The sequence below is a fragment of the Neltuma alba genome, unplaced genomic scaffold (assembly GCF_004799145.2).
Source record: "Neltuma alba isolate B1F8T4 unplaced genomic scaffold, ASM479914v2 tig00011119_pilon, whole genome shotgun sequence".
NCBI classification, from domain to species: domain Eukaryota; kingdom Viridiplantae; phylum Streptophyta; class Magnoliopsida; order Fabales; family Fabaceae; genus Neltuma; species Neltuma alba.
The window spans coordinates 63995-72434 of record NW_021635856.1 but is presented as its reverse complement, the minus strand read 5'-3'; the positions used below and the strand labels follow the sequence as shown (position 1 = coordinate 72434).

Below are 8440 nucleotides of genomic sequence, written 5' to 3'. Positions count from 1 at the left end.
TAAAAGCGTAAGAATATCTCTATGAAACCTACTTCTTGGAGACTAATTGGAATTCCATTTGCAAGAGTTGGGTTTTTCTTAGTCTTATATTCTATAATTTGACTCCTCAAAGTCTTGACAATTCAAGGAGTTAACTTTTTGCAGTCTCGGTGCTCCCAAGATGCAGAATGAGGTGGACAAGATGAGGAAAAGCTGGGAAGAAGACGACATGGAAGGGTGATGAATGATGACCCCACTTCACTTTTATTTTATTCCTCTGTTGAAACAGATATGGCTATAGCTATCAACTTGTGGCTACGTATACATAATATAACAACACCGATATGAATAGCCACGAATCTATGCAGGACATTAACTGCTTATAAGCAGGTGAGGCAAGAGCAGCTGAATCTCAAGGCCAAAGTTGAACCTTACTTTCAGGTCTCTCTATATCCTTCTTTACATATAACTAGTGCCTAGTGATACAACTTCAAATTGCTTTGTAATAACATCGATGAATTCACGTGCAGTTGCTGCGCCAAGTCAAACCGGCCGAGTCTGCTCAACTCCCCAAGTGAACAAGTTGTTGTAGCAAGAATGGGACTCCCCTTATGTTCTGTGCTTTGAAATAAACGGAGTTCTACCCTATGATGATGTTTCAGAATCGTCTCAAACCATATATTTACATAATAAAATTTTCCATTTTGGGTGAGCATTTGGCCCCTTATAGCAGAGAGCCATATAAATTTTATCATATTTATGTGCTAGTGCTAGTGGTTTCTAAGTTTGATGGGTGGAAAGGTTGAAGAAGGCACCTTTCATGTGCCTTAGGCGGGCATAGGTTCCTCGCTCTAAAACCTTGCCGTCTGCAAGATATGCAATGGAGTCAAGGTGCTTAATGGTATTGAGTCTATGTGCAACAACAATGGTAGTCCTCCCAACCATGATCCTATCAAGCGCTTCCTGCACTATCTGTTCTGATTGTAAGTCCAAAGCACTTGTTGCTTCATCCAGCAGTAGTATTGTTGGGTTCCTAATTATTGCTCTCGCAATCGCTATTCTCTGCTTCTGTCCTCCGGACAATTGTACTCCCCTCTCCCCACACTCCGTTTCATATCCATCCTTCAGTGATCTGCATTACAAGAGAATTAATGGATTAATCGCAACTATAAAAATGTGTGGTGATTTGGGTTCTTTCCGTCTTCTGAAATGGTTTTGAAGTTTGCAGAGAAGGAAAAGCTTACGAGATGAAGTCATGAGCATTTGCTGCCCTGGCAGCCTCCACCACTTCATTTTCTGATGCGTTTTGCTTCCCAAACAAGATGTTGTCACGTATGGTGCCTGAGTATATTACGGGCTCTTGGCTTACCAGTGCTGTGTGTTGTCTGTACCAATGGGAGTCTATTTCCCTTATGTCCACGCCATCCACTTTCACGTACCCTCTATCTGCCTCGTAAAACCTTTGAATCAAAGCTATCACTGTTGATTTTCCACACCCGCTCTTCCCAACTAGTCCAATGCTCGTTCCTGCTTTCACCTCCAGGCAAAACTGTCGCAGAATTGGAGTCTCCCTCCTGCTTGGATATGCGAAATCAACGTTTCTCATCTCTATCTTCCCATTCATCTTTTCCAATTTACACCCACTGGTTCCATCTCCAGCCTACAATGACAAGTCACACCTAAAGTGAGTTTTTAACACTATATGAAGTTAAAAATGGAGGCTTTAAGTACTACATATACACATACCTTGGGGATAAGTGATTTGCGATCAAGGATTTCAAAGACAGAGGCGACTGCTGTGGAGGTTTTGGCGAGGTCGGAAGTCATGCTTCCGGCATCAGCTATGACTTTGCCGGTGCTGACTAAAACGAAGAATGTCTTGAACACAGCGCCTGCTGATATTTCACCCTTTTGCACCAACGTGCCTCCGAACCAGAAATCCAAAGCCCAGGACATGAAAGTTAGACACTGTGCAGAACCCATGCCTATGCCGGCTAACCACGACTTCTTCCTCGCTTCCTTCCTCGGTGCCTCCTGAGCCTCGTCGAACAGTTTCAGAACTAGTCTGGTGCTTCCGAACGAAGTTACGATTCTGTGATTATAAACTGCTTCCACTGCAATTTGTGTGCTTTGGTTTTGAGCCTTGATGAATTTGGTTGAGAGTGTCGAGAGCAACACCTTTCGTGTGTAGAAGCAGAGAATTGTAAGTGGTTGAATCGCTATCATAACAAGAGCGAGCTTCCATGCAACCACGAGCCCTATGATCATGGCGATTGTGACGGCAGAAGTGGTCTGCACCAGTAGAGAAACTCGGTCTGCTACGAGTGACTTTACCATGGAAGCCTCATTGCTCAACCTTGAGGATAAGGCTCCACTGGGTTTTGTTCTTCCTCAAACCACGCAGTCTCGAAGGTTAAGATCTTCTCTAGCATGCGTAATCTGACCCTCTTCGTTAATTTCTCTCCCATATAAGCAAAATTGTAGTGTTGAATGAGATTGAAGATCATAGAAGCAAGGGCGAGTAGCGAGAAAATAAAACAGTAAGTCCTGATCCTCTGACGCATTTCGTCATGGCTTTCAACAAAAAATGCAGAAATCACACCCCCAACAGTGAAGGCATATATAGGTTGAACTGAGCCAGATGCCATAGCTGAGAGGCTTCCCATTAGACCCTGCTTCCATTCAGATGCGTTCAAAGAAAGAAGACGGCGAAACGAAGGAGGAGGGTAAGACACAGGATCTGAAGGGGCGTCATCAGGCAAGGGTGATTTTAGGAAGATGGCAGGGCTTGACCTGGCAGTGCTTGGTCTGCCAGCACTGCTTCTTGCGGCAGAAGAAATACCCATTTCTGGATTTTGTTCTTGGTCATCACAGCTTAGTTGTCTCTGTAGTTTTGCTAGTTTTGCGTAGTGGCCTTTTGGTCGGTTTATGAGTTCATTATGTGTGCCTGTTTCAATGACACAGCCACCATTGACGACTGCTATGAGGTCTGCATTTCGAATAGTCGATAGCTTGTGGGCAACAACCTGTTCATGTTTAACAAGTAATTAGATAAGGGAGGTGCAAGTAATTACTTTAGAAGTACTTTGAGTTATAGCATTGCATGGTAGTTCGCACAGGCACCTACCAATGTGGTCCTTCCCATGGAGGCCTGATCAAGAGCAGTCTGAACCAGTAATTCGGATTCAGAGTCAAGAGCACTGGTTGCTTCATCAAGTAGAAGAATTACTGGATTCTTTATGATAGCTCTAGCAATGGCTATTCTCTGCTTCTGTCCGCCTGATAGAAGTGCCCCCTTTTCTCCAATCTGGTTTACATTTAATTTGGTCAGTGGTTGCATTATTGTTGATGAAAAATCAAGTTTGGAATTTTATCTTAGAAACTGAGTAACATTGAATTCATCTATTCTCATTATACATATCATTGAACAGCTAAATAACTTGGACTTAAAAACATACCTTGGTCTCATAACCTTCAGGAAGCTGCCTTATGAAGCTGTGAGCATTAGCAGCAGTGGCTGCAGCAATTACTTCATCCATGGTGGCATCTGGCTTCCCAAACATGATATTTTCTTTTATAGATGTTCCAAACAGTGCATGCTCTTGACTGACTAGCCCCATTTTCTCTCTTATCCATTTCAACTGTAAGCTTCTTATGTCTTCACCATCAATTCTCACAACACCTTCATTAGCATCATAAAATCTCTGCAGTAATGCAATTGCAGTGGATTTGCCACTTCCACTCGCACCGACCAAAGCAACAGTTTTCCCTGCTTCAACTCTGAGATTGAAGTCTCTTAGTACAACTGTTTCTGGACGAGAAGGGTATGTGAATTTCACATGCTCAAATTCTAGCTTCCCACTTATGCGTTCTAACACAAGTCCTTTTGTGTCTTCAACATCAATGGATGGTATCCGATCAATCACGTCAAATATGCGTGAAGCAGCCACAGATGCTTCTGTAAAGTATTTGAGATCCGGAATAACCACTCCAAGGGATCTGTATTACAGGTCACCGGTCAGCATTACAAAGAAAAACTTCATGGAAGACCAACATCTACATAGGACTAGGAATAGTTTGTAAGGGCTATCGCATATTACAAAACCATTGAATTGAAACCTTGCTATGTTTCTATCTTTTCACAACTCGATAAATAAAAAGTGAGAACGAGAGAAATTATTATTACCGATGTATGATTTACTAATGAACAAGAGCTGATTTGCATATAGCATTGTTATTGCGATTTCTTTCAGTACTATTATATTACCTCCGGTTTTAATTATGAGACCTCATCTATAGAATGATTAATATACTACTTCCGATCCTAATTATAAGATCCTGTTTATAAATTACAAATGAGGTTTTCTCGATGGCCTTTGTATCTTATAATAATTGAATATCTTTGACTTGAACTGTCCACACATCCCATTTCAGCACATTCTTGTCTGGTCATTGAGAAAATATGTGTCACATTTGTGGAAGAGATTATGAGAATAATAAATTACAGTATTTCTTTATTACAAGTTGAGGTTTCATATTGATTGCACTTTGTAGCAAAATTATTATATAAGTTATGCTAACAATTATAAATCTTGACGACCGAAAGATCAAAATAATTTTTTATAAAACGGATTTGAAGAATCTTTGCTTTGATTATAAAGCACTAGATAAGTAATTGGAGAGAGAATATATCATGGTTGAGAAATCCCCCTTGGTAGTATAAATGAAGTCCACTTTAGTAACCTTACTCAAGTGCCTAAATGCTTTCACGTGAAGGGTTTGAGAGAGCATTCTTGTGAAAAAGGGCGCCTTTTTTACAAGGAAATTTGGTAACTTGTATTTCATTTTCACTTCTTTACTTACGCACTGCGAAAAGTATGTCATGTGTTGGCGAGTTTTCGAAGGTCTTGATGTTTGCGTCGCAAAAGATGTGGGGTTAGTTGGATCTTCTTTAATTTGGATACACACTGATCAAGATAATGATCATTTAAATATTACAACAACTTTGACTCTGGGCTCACAGACACAGTGAACACCAATCATGAAAATGGATGAACTTAAATCTCATTTCCCAGCAGAAGGGAGTACGATGTCAATGACTAAACCAAAAGTAATAGCTGTATAGTATAAATTTCTGTAACTAGTTATAGCCGGCTTCCGATGAATAACTTTTATAAGATCTCTTCAATTCGCGTGACTCGAAATCAATTAAAACATTTAGTACGGATATATCTTAATCTTTGAAGTATATATAATGTATTTTATAAATAAGCTTACAGACATTTGGAAAAGTTTAATTTTTCATGTATTATGCAATTAAAAGGAATGAAAGAAAGTACTTACAGGCCGCTCATAATGAAGGTGACGCTGGCTGCGTAGACCTTGCCTCCGCTTTCGCCTCTGTACATAACCAAACGGCTTCCATGCCAAGAAAGAAAAGCCCAGATTGCGAAAGAGAGACCCATACTTCCTACAGCGAGACCCTTGGCTATGCCTTGCTTGATTCCTAGCTCTGAAGTTTTGTCCAGTATAGCTGAATACTTCTGGATGATCCTCGTTTCGCCAGTGAAGGAATATATAGTTTTAATAGAGCTTAGAGCCTGTTCTACTATGGTGTTTGCTTTGCCATACTCCATATAAGACTTTTTTGACAGATAGATAAGGAACTTGCCGTATAGCATTCCAGGAATAATCAGCAAAAGCAGCGTTGGGAATGCTGCTAAGGTCACCCTCCAACAAAAGTATGCAGAAAATGCAACTCCTGAGATGAAAGATGATGAGTGCATAAAGAATAGGGGTACCTGCAATACAATATTGAAATGAAAGGGAAGATATTGAGCTTTTAAAAGATCAATTAATGAAGTTGATATGAAGAGTCAGAAGGAGAGAGAAGAATATGGATTAATGAATGAATAACCTTTTCACTGAGAACCTCTTGGATGAGAGAAGTGTCCTTTGATATACTATTGATGATTTCTGAGGTGGTTGCTTCTTGGGAGTCGAATAACCCCACTTCTTGTCTCAGCACAGCTTCCAAATACTTGTAGCGAATTCTCAGAACCTGCCTCTCGCCTGTTTTGCTCCAGCAATACCCTTCTGCATTAATCATCAGCAGTCACTTGTATGCATCTTGCATTCTAAAGTTCCTATGGTTTGTTTTTATTGTTCAAGATCATGTCTTTAGAATATATAGTCAGTTTTTTTCTTAGATTCCAGATAGGTAGTGATAGTGCGGTAAGATTCTCGCTAAATGTCAACTGTAAACATTTGTCACTTTCGCTTTCTCCTCAGAATCTGAAGTCAGAAGATGAAGAGGAAGAGGAGAGTGTTTGGAATTACCCATGAAGGCCGCCACCATGGCTGCTAACCCCAAGTAGACAAAATATAAACTGCACTGTAAACAACAACCCAAGCAAAGATAAAGAAGGTAAGAAAAGAAAAATAATATAACTAAGGAAGAACGTAGTTAGACAGAGTATTACAACATGTGCCAACCTTTTCGACCTCAGCCATGAAATTCCCACTGTTTTGGTGGTTATTCCCATAACCCAGGCTGTTCATGATACGGCTGACAAATATAAGCAATACGTTGGTGGACATGCCATCTCCTATTGCACCTAAAGCACCCATTCCCATGAGCACCATATCAATCCAATCACTATATCTGAAAATTATGGCTATGGAGTTACTTGAAGATCTCTCTTTTCCACTCTTCTCTATCTTCTCTAACACTTCCCTTTCTGAGGAACCCATGTTGCTTCTTTCTACTTCTTCTCCTAAAGCTCAACTTGGAGAGTTTGGAAGCAAGGATAACAATGAAGGAGTTGATATCCTCATCATGCTTATATATGAGTGGGCAAGCGCGTGACACCATTAGTGACTGGAATATATAGTCAAATGAAGCACATTTGAAAAAAGTGCGTAATTAATAGAGATTTATTTATATGTGGGTTCTTAAAGTTGTGGGGCTACCTTATGGTGCTTCATTCAATGAGATAAAAAAAGATGTATATAAAACCTATTTGTCTGGTCTCAATGAACCATGAAGACTGCATTATATAATATATACATGCTATATACCCTTTTTTCCTCAGGCTTCGTCTTATTGGTCTTTCAATCACCAAGTTCAATTTTTCCTGTTCCTGAAGGAAGGACTTCAAGAACATATTAAATATTAAAGTAGTGGGGGAAAAAAACTGGTTGTTACTTTGTTAGGTTCATTTTCCCTTGACATTTGGTTGTTACAAAAAGCAACTGTCTGCCAATTACTACTTCCGGTCCTAATTATAAGAGCCAGTTGACTAATTTGAGAGATTAAGAAAACAAGTTGAGTTAGTTATTTGTCTTAAATAAGTGTTGTTTTTCCTAAAATATCCTTACTAATCAAGTATATTGACTAGAACTCTTATTATTAGAAGGGTTACTTTGAAAAAAAATTTATAAATATGAGAGACAAAGTGGATTGGGGTCTTATATTTAGGATCAAAATAAAAGTCAAACAGGGTCTTATATTAAGGAACGGAGGTAGTATATTAATCTCGTAAGTCTGAAAAATCAAAGGGATCAGGTCAGTCTACGTTAAGCACAGTAACATTATTAGTTTTCAGATTAACAATGCACGTGATCATATGATGAACATCTCATTATATTTTTGACAGGAGGAGCTTTATTAGTGTTTTCTGAGAAGGAGGGACGAAGATAATCAGAAACAGCATATTCTTCTTTTCTTCCTCACAAGTCATTGTGAGGCCATATACCAAATAAAGTTGTTTGCATGCGCAGACCGAATTCCTTGATTTCCTATTTAGATTTCTCCTTTTTTGAACATGCATTGTGAATAAAACGTCACTGGCTTGTCTATGCATGATTAGACCTTTATTTTCTACAATAAATTAAAAGTTGGGTAGAATCAAACGTGTTCGTACTAATTACGTGTCTCAAAGTAAAGTTTTATGCGTACAGGAAATGGCCATAATATATTGAATTTGTTTATTAATTAATGTTGTTGGGTACAGCTCTTTGTTTGTACGTACACGAACCTTTTTAGTGGACAACCAAATATTCTATGAGAAATAATACTAGTTATTCTGATTTTTAATATAAGAATTAGATAACTACTTTATAAATATTAAAAAATTAATTAATTTTTTAATAAGTAGATATTGTTCTTTTTAAAATATTTACTTTTATTAATCATGTGTATTGGAATTATATCTTAACGAAAACTCGTTAATATGTGTAATTATTTAGAGATAAAATGGATAAATAATGAAGATAAAATAGATTTATTCTTATAATGAAGATCAAATTAAATGCTCTTATATTAAAAACAGTTTGAGGCATAATGATTACAGTTACACTATAAAAAACCTGATATTTTAATTTAGAATGGATCCGAGGCAAAATTCAACACGTTTAACACGAGATACTTAGGTTGTCCGAACAAATTAAATTTTGACCG

General features: G+C 38.4%; 1 pseudogene; it reads right to left on the bottom strand.

Moving 5' to 3' along the window:
• Positions 1-215: 215 nt before the first annotated feature.
• Positions 216-6737, bottom strand: LOC114761338 (putative ABC transporter B family member 8; annotated as a pseudogene).
• Positions 6738-8440: the final 1703 nt, after the last annotated feature.